The sequence below is a fragment of the Mchenga conophoros genome, linkage group LG4 (assembly GCF_057382185.1).
Source record: "Mchenga conophoros isolate Kocher_MC1m ecotype Shallow Benthic linkage group LG4, M_conophoros_male_GT1.1, whole genome shotgun sequence".
Lineage (NCBI taxonomy): Eukaryota > Metazoa > Chordata > Actinopteri > Cichliformes > Cichlidae > Mchenga > Mchenga conophoros.
Genome location: NC_140529.1, coordinates 3,408,633 through 3,432,282, shown reverse-complemented (window position 1 = coordinate 3,432,282; position 23,650 = coordinate 3,408,633). Strand labels below are relative to the sequence as shown.

General features: G+C 41.7%; 1 protein-coding gene and 1 long non-coding RNA gene across 3 annotated transcripts in view; one reads left to right on the top strand and one right to left on the bottom strand.

The window, feature by feature from the left end:
• LOC146575290 (protein NLRC3-like) overlaps positions 1–23,650 on the top strand; it is a 188,845-nt gene that overhangs the window by 120,404 nt on the left and 44,791 nt on the right. The gene's annotated exons all lie outside the window — the stretch shown is intronic.
• On the bottom strand, positions 6,841–7,411 carry LOC146575291 (uncharacterized). The gene is made up of 2 exons (XR_014892107.1): positions 7,230–7,411; positions 6,841–7,095 (listed from the first exon to the last, which is right to left on the bottom strand). It is a non-coding gene; the product is annotated as an uncharacterized LOC146575291 (long non-coding RNA).

Below are 23,650 nucleotides of genomic sequence, written 5' to 3'. Positions count from 1 at the left end.
GGAGTCTCTTCTGCTCTGATGATGGTCCTGGTTATGTCTGGCACAATAAGATACAAACATCCATCTCCTCCTCCTCCTCCTCCTCCTCTGTTTCTAACAGAGCAGCAGTGTATGTGGACTGTCCTGCTGGCACTCTGTCCTTCTACAGAGTCTCCTCTGACACTCTGATCCACCTCCACACCTTCAACACCACATTCACTCAAACTCTTTATCCTGGGTTTAGTGTCTGGTCTCGTGGTTCCTCAGTGTCCCTGTGCTGATCCAACAGACAGTTTCCATGACTGCAAGTGTTGAGTGGAAAAATGCTACATTGCATTATTGCATCCTCTCACCACAGGAGGCGCTGTTGGCACCACTGATTGCTGATCAGCTGTTCTCTGATGATCTGATTGATACTGTGAATAACGGGACTCACTGAACTCTGTGACACAGTGAAGATTACAGAGTTTAACTTCACCCTTTAAGACTGACCACAGAACCAAGTCCGCCAGAGCTTTTGTTATATTTTTACATGCTGTGGAGCCATTTGTGGGAGCATTTCAAGTTGCTATACATCAATACAACTGTTATAGCCCTAATTTTAATAATATGTATGCATTAAGTCCATAGTAACTACATAAATTGCAAAAAAAACCTCTGCTCATCCATCTCTGTGTGTATCAGGATACATTTGGTTCATAATACACAGAAAAATCAGAGTTATTACCTGTAATAAATGTGAAAGATTCCTGCAGTGATAACCAGGCAGCACTGAAACACATCCAAGCTGTCACCACGGTAACAGCACCGCCCATCCACAGGTGAGGGGAGGAGCAAAAAGAGGGACTTTGACCATTTTATACTAAAAACACTCAACTAATGTTTCTAATATGAAACAAATAAGCCCACATTAATGTGAGCGTTTATTAAATAATAATAATGATGATTTCCTCCTGATCTCATTTCCACAGCAGAGAAAACTGTGGTGTATATTGAGGTGGAGGGTGTGGTCTGTGGCTCAGGTGTAGAGTGAGGGTGGGGTGCACCACAGCAGCATGCTGGGACTGCTGAGGGTGGAGGAGGGAGTGATGATGACATCAGAGCTGCAGCACAGAGACCAGTGAACACACAGTCTGTTCATCTTTGCATAGATACAATATACAGCACAATATTGAATGACAGACACGCTGTGGGAGCTTCCACAGATACACTGACGTCAGCATCCAGAGTCCTCCTGCTGCTCCCCCCTCAGAGCCCCGTGATCAGCACCAACACATTCAGTTAGATGACAGAGTCCAGCTGCAGCTAGAATCAGCTCCCCTCTGTGAACAACAGCACAGCGTCAGTGTTTCACACTCAGTGAAAGGAGGAAACAGCAGAAGAACACCATGTGTGCTACGTTTCCCAGGACACACTACAAACTGCACAAATACAGAGCAGCACGTGGAAGGACCTGGAGCTGCATTTACAGAGCTGCAGACAGCGTGATGTCCTGTATGGACAGGTGGAAGGAAGCAAGTCCTCAGCTGGAACACTCGTGTTTGTCCACAGACAGGAAACACAGCAGGAAACTTCCTCACAGAAGTGCAGCTCATGGATAACACACTTCCTGTCAGTCAGAATGAGGCTGCAGCCAAACACAGAAAGGTGTTTTTGTCCAGATGAGCCCAGAGAAGAAACACGAGTGTTCACAGACATCAGAAGCTCAGAGAGGTGAAACATGAGGTTGGAGTCCTCGTCAGCATCCAGAAGAGCTGCTGTGAAACCCTGAGTACTCATGACAGACTCTGATGGCACAAACACATCATGATTCAAACAGAAAGACAAACATGGAGCTCCTGATCCTCCTGCATGAGAACAAGCTGACATGAGCGCTGTGTCTGAGAGTGTCTCCCTGTCACAGTGACAATAACACAGCTGCTGCTCACAGTCATTAAACTGACCTGAGGTCAGCTGTGCTCCTTACATATGAACCATGTGACCTCACATCAGTGCTGTGGATGACTGTAGTCATAGAAGAGTAGAGCTGTAGCAGGTGGTGTGAGGAGGAGGTGGTGTATTGTAGTTAACGCAGTACTGAAACACTCCAGCAGAGGGCGCTGTTAAGTCCTTATTGTAACACAGTTACTGTGTGCAGTTAGACTTCATACATAATCTGCACTTATTTCCATCAGACATGCTGTCAGGAAATGATTGGTTTCTATTGATTCTACTTCCTGTTGACTCGTTTGATGACAGTGAAACAATCACAGCTGATTGTGTGATGATGTAAACTGTCACTGTTACATTCAGTGTGTGTGACATAATGTTAGTGCAGGCTGATAACAGCCTGGTTCTGTTAGAAACACATGAACGTGTCCATAGATCAGTGTGTGTTTAACATGAGAGCTTCAGCCCTGCTGATGTGTTAAATAAAGACATGCAGGAAAACTGATGAGACTCTGAAATAACTCTTTATATTTATAATGTAACTCTGCATCAAAAGAACAACAAAGGATCCCAGACAGGTTTCTGTGAACAAAGACCATTCTGATGTTTCTGTGTTTCTAACACTTTGACATTATTAGTAAACAGACTGCAGTGAGCAGCATTTATAAAGAGCTTCTATATAAAGATATGACAGCTGTTTGACAAGTTTATCACTCTGTGTTTGGACCTGATCAGTCCAGCTGTTTACTTGAAACATGTTCATTTACCTGTTCTGTTATATTCATGTTCTTGTCTCTGTTGAAAACACATTTTAATGTCCCTCAGATTTTTCTCCCAGATGAATAAATATAAAAATGACACAAACTGACTGCAGCTACTTTTTGTCCTTTCTGTCAAAAACCTTCATGTGACTCATGAGAGACACGTTTCAGCTGTTTGTGACAGATCAGAGGCCAACAAGTCATTTATAACACTTTCCATCATTGTTTAAAGTTCTCAGTGTTTCTGTGTTGCTGCGTATAGGATCTCCCAGCATCATCACTGTGCTGTCCAATCATTGTGTGCGAGGTTACCCTTATAGTGCGATGTGTGTTTGCACAAAGAGAAGCATGTGTGTCAAATATAAATAAGCACAGAACAGAAACAGCTGCTCGTTTCTTCTGTTTAGAGTCAAGTTAGTGTTTTGTGTCTTTGTTTGAGGCCTGATGTCGAGCAGAGGTGTGTGTAACTGCACTGGTCTGTTATATGTGTGGAGTGTGTGCTTCTCTTCAGCATCATCTTTGTCACTGCTGATTCCTTTGTGTCATCATGTGTTGAGAAGAGAGAACAGTTATAACGGAGGAGCAAAAGGAAGCCCTGAAATCTGCATCAACAAGGAAGTGTTGGCTCACCAGTGATCCCAGCAGAGCCACTGGTTTGGCTCCAGTTGTTCTAGATTCAATGATGTTGTTGCTACAGATACATGTCAGCATCTTTATTGAATTTAATATGAAGCAGAAATGGTGTCATCAGGAGAAGAAGAGGAGAACAAGTCCGGCGAGGAGGCAGCAGCTCTTAAAGATGAAACAGCAGCTCAGCCCTGAGCTCAGAGAGCTGCACATGAAAAAGCTCCTCAAGCAGATCCTGTCAGAGGTTTGTCATCAACAGGAGGAACTGTTCACATCATAGGATGAAGATGCTGTCAGCTGGATGAAGAAGGTTATTTAATGCAAACGTTCACACTGAAGTCAAATTGTTGTCGTGTTGAACAGATTCATGTACTGATCGTCTCCAGAATGTTAGAAGAGCTTCAATGAATCATTAGAAACAACTTACAGCTGCACAGCTGTGTCAAACACATCTGTGTGTCATTGTGGGATTGTTGTGTTTCTACATGTGACACACGTCTAAAACATGCACACAATCTGAACACAAACAGGGACTCATGTGTTCCCACAGCCAGATGCTGAGAGCCATTTCCTTGTAGTCCTGTGTCTACATACATGAACCATTAGATGTTATTGGAATGATTGTCAGCTCTGATAGTTTCATGTGTGTTTAGCTGGACGCTGTTTGATCCTCGACATGTTTAAAGGTGTCCAGTCCTGAGACACTGGGGCTGGAAACAGCTGTGATGTCATTGGACTGTCACACAGACAGAAGTGCATGAAGTGAGCAGCCGAGGAGCCGCTGATGTTTTGGATTCAACAGCATTTGAAAGGTCGACACAGACACATTTGCACACAGAAAGCTGAATCTGTCATATGCCACAGTGAACTCACTGTTCAGTGTTTTTCAGGAAGCTTCTTAACTGCCTCTGCTGCCAAACAAGCAGCTGATGTCCTCGAGAAGAAGCTGAAGAAGTCTTCAACAACAAATACAGGAAGTGGACTTTCAAATACTAGATTCACTTTAGACTCACAGAGAAATGACTCAACCAGCTGTGTTTGACTATATGAAAGGTCAGTGTGTGTCTGCACACAGACTGTTGTGTTGGACTGTTATTCAGTTGTCTGCTGAATGTTTTCAAATGTCTGCATCTCAGCTGTGATGAGGCTGGGGGTCATGGGAGGCCACCGTAGCAGCCTCTTCAACATCATGACATCATCATAAATGCTGCTGGACTGTCTGATGGGCTGACGGTGAAAAAGCCGTCGGGAAGGAAACAGAAGACGTTTCAGAGGCTGCAGCAGATTTCTGTGATTCGGGGCCTTTTTCAGCTTTATTGGACAGAGCAGTGAAGATAAGTGACAGCAAAGCAGAGAGAAAGGGGGCGTGGCCCGGGTCAAAGCCAGGCCAGCTGCTCTCCACCTCGTGGTCACCTGCTCATCCTAGTGAGCTCCACCAGCAGCCCTTTCACACACTTTACACTGTCAAACACTGTGTGTGGACCTCAGCTAACAACAGGCTGCATTTAAGTCTGGACTACATGCTTTTATATTGTTTTTATTCCATCAGCAGCTCAACATCATGAGCAGCTTTGACATAAAGACATCAAACTCAAGCTGACTTTAAGCTACTTTTAATACAGGGGCTCAAAAACAACAACATCTTTATTATATATCAGGACACAAAGTCATTTCATCTCAAAGGGAAACAGCTTTATTTGGAATAACCAGCACTATCAACTGGTTTGGGATCTCCACCAGTTTCATGTCTTTGCAGCTTCTCCAACAAAGTTCCTGTAAAATCAGCATGTTTGTCTTTATTGGTTTGATAGTGATTGATTATTCAGTCCCAATCTGCTGTCATCTAAAGAACAAAATGATGTTTCTATGAGTCACAAAGCTCCAGATGTTGTCGGCTTCACAAAGAAAACAAAGAACTTAAACACAAAGTGTTTGGAGCCAAAATGTTCCCAAGCTGCTCTTTTTGAAATGGCAGAGGTACAGTGGTGTCTAACAGCACACTGTGGAAGGCAAACATGTTATTGTTGGATGAAACTTCATGAATCCTTTGTAGATTTGAGCTGTTGGAGCCTTTCTTTTCTCTTCAGGTGTACAGATGCTGAGGAGGCAGGTGAAGCAGGTGGAGCTGTTGTGATGCTGGCAGAGGGTGTGTCTTAGTAACTCTGTGAGGCAGAACTGGATCCAACATTGTGGATGTGTTGATGTTGGAGCCATTAAGAGTCTCTGGCCACACTGTAGGATTTCCCTTTGATCCACTGTGGGGGCATTTTGGAGTCTGTCAGTGAAACTCTTCATGTTTGTGTTTGACTCCAGTTTATAGAAACAGAGGAATGTGTCATGCTTTTGTTCGGCCTCCACAAATACACACATTTGTTCATTGGTTGGACTTTTTGGAAGGAGACACATTGAAAACCATGTTAATAAGATCTTGTTGTTTCCTGTGGATCCGACACAGAGAGTGGACTTCAGACAGAAAGCGTGGAAGAGATTTTAGAGGCCGTGTGTGGCAACAGGAAGTTTCTGTGTGTTTGCTGATCTTACATGTGGAAAACAACACGTGATGTTTGTGAAGTTCTACAATGATCATTGTTCTCACAGCATTTTGAGTGGGAACAGTTCAAACTGGGAGTAGTGGGAGTTATTTACTGATTGAAACAAGCTGAATGTTTCTGTGACGATGAAGATCAGCAGCTCAGCTGATCAATGAACTGACATCTATCAGTCGTTTCATGAGATGAAGTCATCAGCAGACATTTGTTCTGACTGTGTGATGAATGTCAGAACGTCAGGGCTCTGCTTTAGTCACTGCTTGATGATCATTGGCTCATTGTTGAATCCAGGGCCCAGTCTGACCTCTGACCTTTGCTGCAGGTCTTCTGTGTTATCTCCACTTTCATGTCTGATCTTCTGCTGTATCGTCCAAAATAAACATCTGGATCATTTCCAACACTTCAGCAGATCTTTAGTTTGGGCAGTGCAGCACAGAATAACACATATTGTACTATACTGCCCACTTCCTGATCTTATTGGATCTGTGTGTGAGGTTGGTGAAGGAAACACATGTTTACTGAGTGAGTCGCTGCCATTAGGAACTAGTTTTTATATCACAGCCTGGAAATCACACAGGACCATTTCTGCAAGTGAAAAGTCGTCATTGGAGGAAAATGATTATGTAGTTTGTGCGACTGAAGAATTGTCCCAACTACATGTGCTGCTGACCCTTGACCTTTTCTTTAGGTGCACAGAGGAGTCTGTGGGAACATCCAGAACTGAGGCATCTTGTGTACAAACGTGTTCAGACCAGATGTCAAATGATGTCAGATGTCATCCGTGAATGGATGCAACTGTGGATCGTTCCAATAAAATGAGGCAGTTTTGTAAGTACAAGCCCACTACAACCCATCATCAACATTTTAAATTACATTATACATCTTCACTGATATAAAGCACCACTATTTTAACCTGATTCACTTTTTCCACCCTAACAGTTCATTCCTCAAATCAAACAAGATATTTGACCCTAAAAAAATGCATCAACAAATAATTTTGTAATAAAATATTTATTCTTCAACTTTTACAAGTGAAATCAAACAAGTGTGTTTAAGAGTGAAACCAGAGTGGAAGCTGCTCATATAGAGTCCAACCCAGGCTAAAGTAAGCTGAGTAGAGCAGCACCATCAAAGTGTCGGCTCTCTGAACACGGTGCAAGATCGCCATCTGCAGGACAAAACTAGTTTTTCTCGCCCTCCTCGTCAACATCAAGATGATGTCATCGTACAGCAACTGATTCCCTGTCCGTCTGGAACAAAGCATTTACATTAAAAAAGACATTTACAGAAAATACAAACACCAACAACACATCTCATCATCACATGATATTTTATTATTTATTATATTATATATTTTTATTGTACCATCAACATCAACAAACACCAGCATATTTTCTTTGAGATTGAGTAGAGTGGACCTTTCCCTTGGTTCACTTCCTGCTCGCAGCATCAGCTGACCTCTGACTTCCTGGTTAAGGTCTCTCAGCGTTGACTGGAATATCAAATCGGACTCACACCATGTTCTTGTAATGTGGTCATGTCTGTCAGCTGTTTGAAGAGCATCTCTGGCCTAAACACAATAGGAAGAACAACAACACGGCAAAAGAAAAACAACACATTTCCATATTAGATGAAGGGCGCCGTAACTGGAAATGGTAACATTCATCTGATGCTGCTTTGGATTTATCTTCTGTTTTAGATCAACTTTGATCACTTCGAGCCATCTTAAGTCCGTTTGTTCTAACTTCTCACTAACATCTCGTATGATTTAAGATCCCTGCTGTTCCTCACCTGCCCTGTAGGTTTGTGCTTTGACCTCCAGAGGGCGACAAATCAGCACAGACAGAGAGCTCCATTCAAACTTTGCTGCCATCAGGAATAATTCTTCAAATATAATCATCAGTGTTTGAGCAGCTATGATATCAGGGACAATCTAGACATGTGTGACAATACTGAACATGTCACATGACACACCTCAAACATCATGTGATCCACTCTCAGTCTGCACTTTCATTCATGACTTCAACAGGTTGAAACGAGCTTTGAAGAAACATTCAGTGAAATAAATCTTTCATGGATTCATGTGAGCAGCAGATGAACTTTACAAAGAATCAGTGGATTTATCTTCTGTTTTAGATCAACTTTGATCACTTCGACCCATCTTAAGTCCGTTTGTTCTTCTCACTCACTAACGTCTCATATGATTTCAGATCCCTGCTGTTCCCCAGCTGCCCTGTAGGTGGCCTCAGTGTGTCTCACACCATTTACAGATGATTACAGGTCATTTACAGTTCAAACAGGTCCAACATAAGAAATATGTAGAAAATATCCTGCTATAACAGTTTGGGTCAAAGTGCAGATGTTCCAGATGTTCTGAGTCTGTCTGTGTTTCATGTTAACATGTAGATGTTGGACCAAAGTGAAGCTTTTTGATGTGACTGCAGGAATGTGAAGTGTAACTCTGAGCTCTAGGAAATGAAACTAAACGGACTTTTTCTCCTTTATTTATAGTGTTAAAAATCCCAATTCTTTGAATCTTTGGGCTGAAGGAAGGACAATACTCGGTGTATAAATGCTCAATCAACAATCATTTATTTCCATACAATTCAACACATAAGAGCATTACAACGTCCGGACGGGAGAGATGCCTGCAGAGGGTCAGCAGCATGTCTCAAAATGGTGACGGGTTACTCAGCTTTTTATAGTCTCTAGTGGCCCCCACCTAGTCGTAAAAGCCTAAACATTCACATTCTTTCTCTCTTACGGCGCCTAAATTATGACCTCGGCTCCTTGCTCCTTCTGCTCCCTGCAAAGGTGGGGGTGTGGAATGTTGTCTATCTCCCTAGACACCAAGTCTCCTGCTTACAACCTTCTCTTGATGATTCAGCAGTAAAGCATGTCAAGAAAACAGTATAAGACATTCACAGCCGATCAAGGATACAGAGTGATGCACACTTATCTAATGAACTACAAAATGATTATGTTCTTTTAACTCAAAAGTATAATGAGGACTAAACTACATACTGATCACACACTCTATATTAAAGGGTATAATATGATCTACAGCAGTATCATAATTCAACTACTTTGATTACATATATAAGGTAACATATGATAACAGAATAATCTCAACATTCCCCCTTTGATCTCTTTTCTCAAAGAGATCACTTACAACATGCACTCTAATGTTGCAATGTCCACGTCTCCTTGGTCCTGAGGCCCTCTGTCCCCCTTTAACGGGTGGACCATATGTGTGATGACCTCTGTGTTTACGCAGTTCAGATGCAAGCAAAGTTAGATTTACAACCATACCATCAGTTACAGATGACACTCCCATCACTCCCCAATTTTCCCACAGCTTTATTTTTTATTGCTGCAGCTACCAATATCTTCCAGTTGGGTGATTCTCAGCTTCTTCCTTCGACCTCCGGGGTTAGACCACCCTTTAGTCGTTGCACAGTTCTGGGGATTATTCTGCCCCGATTTCAAACAAAGATCTATGGGTTTGTGGTCACCACCGTGTCCCCCTTTTTGCCAAGAGCCTCTCGAACCTCGTTGGTCTGGTGTTCCTGGTTTCCGCCAACCCCTTCATGGTTATTGCTGTGTTCATGGGATCCATCTTCTCAAGGAGCCCAAACGTCATGACACTTGACCCCAGTTGCTGTCTCGGCAGTCCCTACATCTGTCTCTGCTGTTAGGGGTCCTCATAACTCCGTGTCCCCATCTGGTGTCTGTTCCTTTCTCTGCAAGAGACAGAAAAACAAAACACCTCTCTCCCTAGCCTTGATAATCTAATATTGTTATCCATTGTTCTTCTAATGATTCAAATTTTGGTTCAAAATGTTATATTCCGGACTTATTCTAATCATAATCTATGTGTGTGTAGAAGAAATCAAAGATTAATGAACCATTTCTAAGTCTAACACATTATAAGCTTAAGTCTTACCATAGCTAAATTATTAAACACACAAATAAACTCATGGAAATTTTCATATCACCAGTGTTTCATGTTCAAACTCAACTTCCACTTTTATTAGTATTCCTCCCTCCAATATTTGCAATTCCCCTCCTTTGGTGTGAAAACTGTTGGTGTGGTCAAGTGGGTGCTATAAAAAACAAAAGCTCAGGACAGAACAGTTATCAGTCATGTGCTTCATACAAAATTGGCATATCTCTATTTTGAATATGGCAAGTCTACCATTCCCCTGTTATTCATAAACATTGTTAAGGTTTTGGCGATCTTCCTCTATAAACTTTAACTGACTTTTTTTACAGTGACCTTCTATGGTCAATAGTAACATATTCCAGTCATGAGTGATATCAAAAGTTTTTTCCACTGTATCATTTGGCATTCCCAATAATATAACATGATACCTTAATCAAAACGAAGCTACTATAGCACAGTTTTTCTTAATGCAAACATCAGTAACTCAAAATTAACAACCAACGGTTTAAATCTCAGTTCCACACTCGCCTGTGAAGCTACAGTCTCCTCCTCCAGTCTCTCTTATCCTCCTGCTCCTGCAAGAACAAAACAAAACAAAGCGAAGCATCCACCCTTCTCTTGCCGGCTGGGTGAATTGTTTGTTGGCATTTACTAATCCTAAAGTTGGTGCAGTCATTGTCTCAGTGTCAAGTCAGTCAAAACTTTCAGTCCGTCCATCACAGTCCAGTCACATGCATTCATTCACACACATTCATACCAGATGTTGCTGATAATGGAGTCTCACGCGCGACCTATTCGAGCATCCATCACCAGCAAGATGACGTCATCATTTTAAAGGAAAACAATTCCTTGTTTTTTCTTTTTGGACCGGATTGACTCGCTGCAATCCTTTTAGACTGAGGACTTCTCATGTGATCAGTGTCCCCTATAAGTGAATTTCTCCCAAGCCAATTACAATCATGGAGAAAAATACTTTGCAACTGTTTACAGTAATAATATTTTATAGCGCTTTCAGGCCTTGTTTAAAGAGCTGATTGTTAAATCATGAACTCACAAAATATCACCACATCACCACTGGTGGATCTCAGATGTGTTTTTTCCTCAGTGCACTGTAACAAAAAGGAAAACAGACGTAACAAACAAAATACTAATAAAAGTAACACAAACTAGGGCCCGTTGCAGACATGTCCAAGCATAAAACTATCCCTCTCTCGCTTACGAGAAAGAACACAAGCCAAAGCTCACTGATAAAATCAAGCTAGCGCTAAACAAAACCAAACAATCAACCAGAAATTCACAGGAACGTTTTGCTTCCTGCCGGGACAATATTGTGTGGGAATGAGAACTTCAGGTGCCGTAACACCTTTCGTTCCTCCTTGTATTAAAACTCAATCACAGAAAATGCCGTACTCCTAAAACTTACACCACTAATTCATCATCTTCACTCTGTGCCACTGTTCCTCCTCAGTGCTGTGTGAAGCACAGCAAAGAATTCAGTCAAGGCCTTGAGCCATAAACAGACATCACGCACAGACATTGTTTTCATAACCAAACCGTTTTAGACCTTATTAACTCTACCTGAATGACCTCTAGGTGACATATAACACATTCTAAGTAATCAATGGTAATCAATGGCTCCTCATAAAAATTATGTATTGGGATGTTTGTGTGCAGCATTTTGCATATCAGCATAAGCAAAGCGTTCTTCATTGCATCAGCGTGTGTGTGTGTGTGTGCATCACTCTCAGTGAATCAGCATTCCAATGTGTGTGTGTGTGTGTGTTCATCACTTCCCTGTTCTGGTGTTCTGGGTAAACCACGGCCTGAAGCGTGCCCTGGGGTCCTGCCCCCTCCTCCTTTTCAGTCTGTTTGCGACCATTGCTGCTGCTGCTGCTGCTCAAAGTTCAGTCCGTCCTGGTTCTGACCCCAATTGGGGCAGTCCTTTCTCCAGTGTCGATGTTCACCGCAGGTGAAACCTGCATCTTCTTCTGTGTTTTTTGTCCATTCTGAGGTGCCTTCTGACCTCAGTTACTCCTCCTGTCTCGGTCCCGCACTTTTTGCTGCCCGATGATCATTGTTGGTCCGTCACTGTCCTGCACAGTTTTAATGCAGAGTTATCAAGGTCAGTATTCTTTTGCTCGGCCTTACTTTTCATTCGGGCTTGGCGGGCGTCTCGTCACCGCTCTGTCAGCTGAAGCTGACTGAGAATTTTCCCCCGTGTAGTGAAACGGGCCTTGGGTTTAGTGCTCTCCGTCTCTGCTGCATGAGATCACATTCCTGCAGCACTGTTGACATTTTCAGGTCGTTGTTGTGGGTCCAGCTGTTGCAGCATTTGGTCAGGGTCACGTAGAGGGGAGAGCAGGAGTCCAGTTCAGCCTCGGCTTTCAGGGCCGCAAAGCAGCCTGTAATTAAATATATATAGAGAAAAACAAAAAACAAAAACAGACAAAAAACAAAAGCAAACGAACAGGAAAATGATGTTGTGTTGGCTGTGTCATTCAGAGAGGGGAGAAACACCGGGACCAGGCCCTGTGTCAGCCTTCTCTCCCCCTTTTTTTGTTTTTTCTCACCATATAATCCAATCATGACCCGCCAAGCTGACAGGACAACACAGGTACATATTAAAATTCTTAAGATCATGTTCAAAAGCCCAAAAATGGACTTTTCTTTCATTCAGAAATCACTTGTATTAATCAATCAACAGAAAACATGTCACAATTTGACTCTTTTTACCACTAAATTTGTTGTGTCTTGCCTGGTTGGTTAGACCAGTGTTTCTTTTTTCTTTTTTGTTAAATTGTTGTCCTGCAACCCAGAGAGTTTCTTTGTCAGTAATGTATAAACTTTATTATTTAACAACAGAAGTATGTTAAGTTTCGCTGCTTTAACCTTGTTGGAAAATCTTCACATGTTCATGAGTGTAAGCTGTTTCTTCATTGCATGTGTGTGCATTTTGTAGGCAGGCAGGTTAATTTTAACCTTTTCTAAAACTAGGCGTTACCTTAAAAGGAGCCTTTCTCTCACATTTCTCTGCTTGTGTGTGCTTTTGTTTCACCTTTTGTTGTGATGCTCCGGACGCCTTCCCAACCTCCACAAGTCCGTTGGCCCCAAAATTCAACCGAATTCCATGTGCTCTTAAAACCTTCATTCCTCCTCTAATTCTCTCCTCGCTGCTGTCTGTTTCACAGCTGCTGATTCGTGCTGGGTGTGGTTCCCATTACCTATAATTTTGGTTCGGCCGCTGTGCTTGTGGGGGCAGTTGGTCCAGGTCCGCAGCTTCCTGTATTAACACACTAAGAGATTTATTTAATTTCATTTTCATCACTGTTAAACAGATAAGCAGGCAACACGCCCACCTTGACTGCGTAAACTGCACGCCAGTCTCCCAACACATTCCTCTCTCTATAATTCTCCACTACACACCTCTTACCATCTCTCTTTTTATTCTTATTTTTCTTATTACACCACAGAGTAATACACCCAATTATGCTCGTCTATCTCTATGTGGCTCCAAATTCCCTCTTTATTTAATTTCACACTCGTCAGGGGACAGGCACACAACAATTTCAACCACTGAAACGAGGAATTCAACCTTTTTATATTTCACCTATGATAGAACTCAACCTTAGATGTAAAAGCATTCTCTTGTTCTATTCCAGAATAAATGTGAACCCGTGATTACACGGCCGTTCCAGAGTTATTCTGCAGCTATGCGGGAGTCCTCAGTTCCCAAGTTGCCATCTTGGCATCCAGACGCCGCTGGGCCTGGCCGCGCGTCCACGACCAGGAGGGTCGCCACACCTTGAACAAATTAGTTTCCACAGGTACACCAGGCGTCAACCTTAGATCTTAAAGCATCCTCTTCGCACTAATGTCCTCCTATTCAAACACATCAACCGTCACTGTGACTGTGTTCACACTTCACACCCAGAAACACACTCAGAGCGCGCGTCACACAAAACAGCACCCAGAGCGCGCTTTGCACACACTCACCCACAGTGAGACACACAGAGAGCGCTCCTCATCAGCAGAAATTTGCACAGAAACCTCTGAGCTCAACTGTTAGAATTCTTTTGAAACACAACAACCAAAGACCAAATACCCCTGTCTCTGCGTTATGACCGCCACAACGGGGCAAAATCGCATCATAAAAGTGATGCCTGCGTCCCCTGAAGTTATACCCGACACCATAAACCAGGTTTTGCTCTATGTACTTCTTGGCAAGTAAAATTTTACTTTATTTTACGGCCGCAGCCCTTATGACTCGACAGACACCATAAACCACCGTCAAACCTCTATTCAATGTACTGAAACCAGCACCAACCACTACTGCACTTCACGGCCGTACCACCGGAACACGCCGTATCATAAACCAAAACCTACAGACGTGTTGCGCTTTCGGCGTTGCCAGCGTTTAACTACACCGTGAGCCAGCATCTGCTTTTCCTTAAACAACTTCTATTTCATAGCCGGCAGGAGCAAGGACTTAACAGTAACCATAAACAAACTTCGAAACCTCGACTTCAATGTACTGAACTTATGGCCGCGTCTCCAGAAGAAATTCTAATGTATTATTGCTACAGAAGCCAGTTTTAGACTAAGTTAAATGTGGAAGGTAAAGTGGGCTGCAACTAGTCCAACGTAGTATGTTATTAGTATCTCGGTAGAAGCAGTTTACTCACACACTGGAATTTAGCCTCTACTTATGTTGTTAGTATCTTGCGCCAAAAACCAGACACCGACAAATTTAATGTGAAACTACGTGTAACTCAGTGAACAGATTAATTTGGAAAGCCCAATATGCACATTTGGTATTTATAATACAACAGGCTGTGCTTACCTTTTTATTTTTGGACCGGTCCTCTGTTCACCTCGCCTCACGATCTCACCAAAGGCCAAATCTGCACCTCCTCAGCACACCAAAGATCCGGGTCACACGGCACCAAGTTGTTAAAAATCCCAATTCTTTGAATCTTTGGGCTGAAGGAAGGACAATACTCGGTGTATAAATGCTCAATCAACAATCATTTATTTCCATACAATTCAACAGTCAGAGCATTACAACGTCCGGACGGGAGAGATGCCTGCAGAGGGTCAGCAGCATGTCTCAAAATGGTGACGGGTTACTCAGCTTTTTATACTCTCTAGTGGCCCCCATCTAGTCGTAAAAGCCTAAACATTCACATTCTTTCTCTCTTACGGCGCCTAAATTATGACCTCGGCTCCCTGTCTTCTCTGCTCCCTGCAAAGGTGGGGGTGTGGAATGTTGTCTATCTCCCTAGACACCAAGTCTCCTGCTTACAACCTTCTCTTGATGATTCAGCAGTAAAGCATGTCAAGAAAACAGTATAAGACATTCACAGCCGATCAAGGATACAGAGTGATGCACACTTATCTAATGAACTACAAAATGATTATGTTCTTTTAACTCAAAAGTATAATGAGGACTAAACTACATACTGATCACACACTCTATATTAAAGGGTATAATATGATCTACAGCAGTATCATAATTCAACTACTTTGATTACATATATAAGGTAACATATGATAACAGAATAATCTCAACAATAGGAAAGTGTAGGAGAGCAACAGATGAACAAGCGTTACTGTAACAGGAAACACAAGCACGTCATCAGAGGATCTTTATGTTCATCATCATCACTGTTTCCTTGTTCTGTCACAAACACACAACACTTCCTGCTCTCTCTCTGATGGATCTGATTGGCTGTTTCATTCACAGGAGGTCAGGGCGTCACACCAACAGCTTTAACTGCACAACGACACACTTTAAATCATCTGCAGACAAACCTGTGTGTTTGATTTATGAAGAAATAATAAAGACGTGTGTGCAGCTGTCCATGAAGCAGCTTCTCACACAAACTCTGACACTTCAGCCACTTTAATTCCTGCAAAGCTGCGTAATAAAGAGCTGTGACTGCTATGAGCTGCTGATGATGACTGCATGAAGCTCTCAGCTGAAGCTTCTTTCATTTAGTTTAATGTTAATGTCGCCTTTTTAAGCCTGTGTGAGGATTTTAATGACACACATTAAAGGAGCTTCTTTGATTAAAACCAAATTCATGTTGATTTTCAGCCTGAAATGATAAAAACTTTAATAATTCTGTTTATAATCATCAACCTGGAGACTAATGAAAAGTATAATAGTGAAAAAAAAAAGCCTTTATTATTTGAGTAATGCCTGAATCTGCTCAGAGACGGAGACAACACAGAGGTGTTGATGACAGTTTGACATTAACTGAATTAAAAACAAAGTGCTCTTATTGTGAAAATCTGCCTCCTACTTCTTTAAATCATTTTTATGTATTTTTTAACGTCACAGTGAAACATTGAGGCATTAATCTGACACAGTTTGATCAGCAGCTGTGTTTTCACTGACGTTTCACTTTGATTTGTTCAGACTGAGCAGAGAGGATCGGTTCTCTGTGTGCGCACTGCTGAGAAACACAAGCTCATTTCTGCTGTTTCATGAAAACAGTGTTATGGAGGAACAAGAAGTTCAGCCTCTAAACTCTCAGCGTGAGGACTGAGTGAAGAGTTTCAGAGCAGAGAGTTTTGGCTCACAGATTTTAGCGTCTACACAAAGAGACGATTACGCACTTGATCTGAGAACATCTCCACCTCCTACAAACAAACTCTCCTACGAGCAGCTGTAACAACTAGGGATGGGTATTGATAAGATTTTCACGATTCCGATTCCATTTTCGATTCTGTTTAACGATTCGATTCTTTATCGATTCTCTTATCGATTCTTTTTAAAAAAGGAGAACACTAAGGTCGATTAGCTTAGAGCTTTGTTTTATATCTTCTCTTTGAACAAGATAGAAATTTAGGAGTAACATGGCCTTACAAACCCAACAGTGAGATCTTAAGAGATCCAGCCTACGGCTCTTCAATGGGGTGTCACAGGGTCCCCAGGAAACAAAAATGTAAATGTAAAATAATAAAATAAATATTCTTCTGTAGCAACAACAAAGTATAACATAAATTATTCTGTAGCAATTACACAAGAATATCCAGTAATGTCCCTGCCTACAATTAAACACATTCACTTACTGAAAATCATCTGCTGTGGCAAACGGGTGCAAGCCTTTGACCACAAACTGAGTCACTGCTCGGTGACATTCGTCTATCCTGCCTGAAAGGAGACGCTACCGCTAGACTGCAGCAAGAACTGCCAGCATCTGAGCCAGACTCTGTCTCTCGTCATGGTCACCTAAATGCACAGTAATGGCAGGTTTGTAATAAGGCAGATCGCACTAACATAATATGCACTGTTAGTTGATTATTTACCTGCCGCATTAACGGGCGAGGACGTGCAAACGTTACCGCTGCTGCTGGGTTGAGATTCACGAGTCCGGAGCGGAATTAAAAACACGACATTCATTTAAGGTCATCGCGTGTTTTGTGAGCAAATGCTTTTGCATATTCGTAGTGTTTCCTCCCTTAAATGAAACATCTACTTTGCAAGTATTGCAAGTTGCCCTGTTGTCATCCGTTCTCGTAAAGTATGACCAAACTTTTGAGCGTTTGAGCCGCTTACGCGCCGTGTTTCCTGCCAGGTAAATGACGCTCCGCAACGTGGTGACGTCATTCGGGGCGACTGGAATCGATAAGGGAATCGTTTGCAAAAATGGCAAACGATTCCAAGGAATTGAAACAGTGGGAACCGGTTCTCAACAAGAACCGGTTTTCGATACCCATCCCTAGTAAGAACCACAACAGGCAGAAGACTGGATTTCTTCAGGTCAGATTTCATGCAGTTTGCATAAATTGTGTGTCACAGACTTTGTAGTTCACATTTGTGTGACTCGTTTAAATCTTCTCCTCCTGAAAGTGAAACTCTTACAAACACATAAGGACACAAAAATCCTCGTGGTCACAGCTTTCAGTCCCAAACTGACTCTGAGCCTCGTCAGTAAATCCGTCAGCTTTTTACCATCTAAAGAAGTCTTTGTGCTGCTGCAGACGTTAGTAAATCTGACCCGAAATGTTCTTTTTTCTTTAAACTCACAGGCTGCTCTCCTTTAAATGACCTGCAGGAATCAGCAGGGTCAGAACATGTGTGTGTGGCAGAGTCTGAGCAGAAACCTGCTGCAGGTTGATCAAACTAAAGTCATATTAAGGAGCTACTGGCACAGAATTAAAGTTATAAATGAAGTTTACAGAACACTGTTTGCCTTTAATTCTCTAAGCACAGATAAATGAACACCATTGGACTTTATCAGAAATGAATGAAATATCACTGGGATCAGGTGTAAAGTGACACGTGGAAGACTGGGTTTGTTTTTTAATACTTAAAGTTATCAAACAGAAACAACAGAAGTCCAAATGTTGCACTTGAATACAGAGAGAACAGAAATGATGGAGGAATCATTTAGTTCCACTCAGAAATATGAACGTCAGGTTAATCAGACGATGGACTGAAGAACAATCAGAGTGTTTCCATATAGAAACATCTGTTTGTTCTTAATCACTCACTCAAAAAAGAGAAACTGGATGCCTGTTACATTTACAGGAGTTTGAAGAAAACATGTTTCTGAAATGAACATAATTAAATCATACAGGGAGTGCAGAATTATTAGGCAAGTTGTATTTTTGAGGAATAATTTTATTATTGAACAACAACCATGTTCTCAATGAACCCAAAAAACTCATTAATATCAAAGCTGAATGTTTCTGGAAGTAGTTTTTAGTTTGTTTTTAGTTTTAGCCCCCCCACACTCCCTAGCAGATCATTACATGGAGAAACCTTTGGAATGCAAGCATGCTGATCCACACAGGTATGCACACAGGTGCACACACGGGTATTCACAGACGCGGACTACAGCTTTCTTGGCTGCTGCCTCAAAGCACATTGTGCGCTGTCTATCTTGCGTGCTGCACAATATCGGTTATTATTTAGTATCTACTGTTATCTACTGCTAGCTAGTTTATTGTGATGGTGCTTTTTTTTTTTTTATTATGTTGCTCTTTGTTGTTTGCTGTCTCCTCTGTTTTTTTTTTCTCCATACAGGTGACCCAGGTGTTTTTTTTTGTTTGTTTGTTTTTTTTTTCTTTTCTTTCTTCCCCCCTTCTCACCGTCTCTTCTCCCCTCTGGTTTTCTTTCTCTCCCTCTCTTTCTTTCATTCTTTCTCCCTGTCCTATCCCCCAGTCATGTCTGTCCCGTTTGTAGCAACTGAAAATAAAATAAATTCATAATTATAATAAAGGTCAATCAAATGGACCAATATGGCAAGGCCATGATGATCCACTTGGTAAAATAAATCCGCTTGGCATCTTTCTTGGCCTTAAGACAACAATTCTGATGCTATAGATCCAAACGGGACAAAAAAAAAAAAAAAAAAAAAATATACATTTCTGACATTCAAAAACAAAACAAAAACAAATCAGCGACCAATATAGCCACCTTTCTTTGCAAGGACACTCAAAAGCCTGCCATCCATGGATTCTGTCAGTGTTTTGATCTGTTCACCATCAACATTGCGTGCAGCAGCAACCACAGCCTCCCAGACACTGTTCAGAGAGGTGTACTGTTTTCCCTCCTTGTAAATCTCACATTTGATGATGGACCACAGGTTCTCAATGGGGTTCAGATCAGGTGAACAAGGAGGCCATGTCATTAGTTTTTCTTCTTTTATACCCTTTCTTGCAGCCACGCTGTGGAGTACTTGGACGCGTGTGATGGAGCATTGTCCTGCATGAAAATCATGTTTTTCTTGAAGGATGCAGACTTCTTCCTGTACCACTGCTTGAAGAAGGTGTCTTCCAGAAACTGGCAGTAGGACTGGGAGTTGAGCTTGACTCCATCCTCAACCCGAAAAGGCCCCACAAGCTCATCTTTGATGATACCAGCCCAAACCAGTACTCCACCTCCACCTTGCTGGCGTCTGAGTGGGACTGGAGCTCTCTGCCCTTTACCAATCCAGCCACGGGCCCATCCATCTGGCCCATCAAGACTCACTCTCATTTCATCAGTCCATAAAACCTTAGAAAAACCAGTCTTGAGATGTTTCTTGGCCCAGTCTTGACGTTTCAGCTTGTGTGTCTTGTTCAGTGGTGGTGGTCTTTCAGCCTTTCTTACCTTGGCCATGTCTCTGAGTATTGCACACCTTGTGCTTTTGGGCACTCCAGTGATGTTGCAGCTCTGAAATATGGCCAAACTGGTGGCAAGTGGCATCTTGGCAGCTGCACGCTTGACTTTTCTCAGTTCATGGGCAGTTATTTTGCTCCTTGGTTTTTCCACACGCTTCTTGCGACCCTCTTGACTATTTTGAATGAAACGCTTGATTGTTCGATGATCACGCTGCAGAAGCTTTGCAATTTTGAGACTGCTGCATCCCTCTGCAAGATATCTCACTATTTTTGACTTTTCTGAGCCCGTCAAGTCCTTCTTTTGACCCATTTTGCCAAAGGAAAGGACGTTGCCTAATAATTATGCACACCTGATATAGGGTGTTGATGTCATTAGACCACACCCCTTCTCATTACAGAGATGCACATCACCTAATATGCTTAATTGGTAGTAGGCTTTCGAGCCTATACAGCTTGGAGTAGGACAACATGCATGAAGAGGATGATGTGGACAAAATACTTATTTGCCTAATAACTCTGCACTCCCTGTATTCCCAGAACCACCATGTAATGAAGACCACTTTTTGTCTACATGAGGTGCAGGAACAGTCTGTGGAGCAAGAGACACCATACTTCTTACTCCTCTCAAAGGGAACAAGGTGGGATTTTACATCTTTTAGAAACTTCTCAAACGTGATTATCAGTAGAGATCTCATTTCAACTGATTTAACTGATTTATTCATTCCATATTACTGGTTTATTTCCCATCCCCCCCCCCCCCCCCCCAAAGAGATTGGGAACTAAGAGAAATCAGTCTGTAATCCTACAAAAAAAATCTGTGAAAAGAAAATGTTTTGTTGTTCTTCTGCTTCTTTTATCTGGAAATGTGCAACCTAATCCTGGTCCAGATTGCAAATTCTTAAGTACTCCTTGTGATTTTAAAACTCGAACAGGTCTTGGTATCACTCATTTAAATGTCAGAAGTCTTCTTCCCAAACTTGATTTTGTGAAAATTTGGATGAAAGTTAGATACTGATATTCTTATATTATCAGAAACCTGGCTTACTAAATCAATTATTGACAAAGACATTGCAATAATGGGCTATAATCTTTTCCGTTGCGACTGCCCCAGAAAGGGTGGCGGTGTTGCAATTTATGTAAAAAGCAAATTCCATGTTACTGTCGATTCATCGGTACCTGTTCGTAAACAGTTTGAACTTCTTGCCCTCAAGCTCCAACTTTTCAAGGGCTATTTTATTACCATTGTGGGCTGTTATAGACCCCCCTCTGCTAGTAGTGAGGCTTTAGTTTCACTTAGTGAAAAACTATCTACTTTAGATTTTAATGGAATTGTGCTGGCCGGAGATTTCAACTGGGACTGGTTGTCCTCTGCCTCAGACAGTTTTAAATCCATGTGTGATTCATATAATCTCACACAACTAATTTACAGCACATCTCGTCCAAATCTTAAATGCCCAGAAAAGTCATCACTTATTGATTTATTTTTAACTAATATGCCGTATAAATATTCTCACACTGGGGTTTTCGCAAATGATATCAGTGACCACTGTGTGGTAGCTGTAGTCAGACAATTGAAGCTCCCAAAATCAAGGCCACAAATAGCTTTTAAAAAGATGTAACAATGTGACATAATGCAATATAATAGTGTCAGTTACACATTGTGGGTTGCACTGTGGCCACACAGCAAAAATGCCAGTGTTGATTTTTCAGTGTTAGCAGAATTCAACAGAGTTCCGAGTTAGTTCAACACTTAATCGAGTTAAAATAACACATCGGGAGTTGATTCCTGAAAAGTGTTAGTGTGGATTTTAGTCGTTACTGCATTTTAACACTGTGGGTGTTAAATTAGACCACACCTTCATTTCCTGTGGAGCTCCGCATTCCAGAATCTTCGGTCGCCACTTTTTCTTGCTGCTGCGGTAAGTTTTATTCGGTTAAATATTAAGTTTTAGATTGATGTTAGAGCAGGTAACATGATAACTAGTAAAAAAATATTATTTATATCAAAATACATCATCTTTAAGTGTCATATTTGAATTTTAACTGTTTTTGTTAAGCTGGGCTACTGCTAGCTAGAACTCTGCAAAGTACCAGTTTCTTTCCTAATATTCATTTAGCATAATCTGGCTGTTGGCAGACTGTAATGAATATTACGTCACAGTTTTTATTAAATGCCTTTTATTTATTTTCGAATTAAACTGCTAAAGCCTTAGGGTCAGTGGTCTCAAACTCGCGGCCCAGAGGCCACTTACGGCCCACGTCAGGTCAGGTGAGGTGAAGAAGTATAATGCAATTTGGCCCTTAAAGTGACTTTTTTTTGTCATTAGCCAAAAATGATTTAATATGAAGGCAATAAGGGCAGAGTGTTACGGGCCCTCATAGGCAGCGTAGTCCGTGCTGCGGGGAGAACGTGGAACTGCCCCTCCCGTTGTGTGTTTGAGCGCGAGAGAGGGAGAAAGTAGGAGCTGTTACCGAGGAGAAATGGAAGAAGAAAGCATGTAAATATAATAATAACCACTGCCGCCAAAATGAGTGCCTGGTTGTAAGAAAGCTGTTAAGACTCGACTGTACACTGTGTTCGCTGACAGTAAAGCTACAAGCCCGACAACCCGACGTATTAGCCAGAGGTGTCATTACCACGGTTCAGAGCCGCGGACCTGGCCGAGGTAACAAGAGAGTACAAACAGGTGGTTTGATTGGCTTTGTTAGTTCAGCGAGAGTCAAAAACTAATGTGAACACTTATTTCTGCATTTTTATTTTGTTAAATATGAACACAATTAAAGCAGAAGTGCTGCAAAGTGTCTGACCAGAAAGAGAGGACCATTGTGTTCATTTGGTAGTTCAATTAAAGGCATCGGTTAGTTAAGAGTGGGGGGGGGGGGGAATGCGTTCATATTTGCAGTTTTGTCTTGTGATACAATATTTGAAATTTAAAAATGAACAAACCAAACGCTACATTGTCAGGAATATTTGTGGGTGTTTTCTTTGTGGTTTCTGTTTTTTTGAAGTAGCCCTCCAATGAGATGACAGCTCATTTAAGTTTGAGACCCTTCCTTAGGTGAACTAGGATGCTTAAGGGTAACCTGGGAGTTACATTACACTATAATGGCCCCTACATCTTGTAAATTATGGGAATTTCATCATAGTGCGCATTTCTGTAGCCAGTAGGTATTTTTCTTTTTTTTTAGATTTACATTTGTTTGTGGTACATTAAGCATTTTCTAGTCTAAAAATGAATAACAGGGTTATATTAGGGTTTGTTAGAGAGTGGGGAGGGGTTTTATGGCGTAAAATATATAAAAATAATAAAATAGAAATATGGTTCCTACTAACCCCTGTGATAGTTGAGAGAATACTGTATTGCAGTCATGTTACACAGCTTGTACTACTTAAAAATGGACCAAGGATGTTTTTTCTTAACAAAATTAATTTAAGCTCAGTCTAAAGGGACTAGACATGCTAGATATTTTGCAAAGAAATGGTGTTATATGCTGGACCTTATTTTACTCTTGGAAGGTGGTGATATGCTGGTTCCTGAGAAGAGATGAAGTAATCAAAGTCAGCTTTTCAAGACAGCCCCAAGACTCTTCGCAACTTGTGTTCAAATGTGAGGCCGTTGTCAGGTGATAAATGCAAGGAAGAGGTACTCAACTGACATGAAACGTGTCAAAGACAACATGAAGGTGACATTTCAACATAGGCAAAAACTGGTTCAAGAACCTGCCACAGCTTCTGCTGTCCT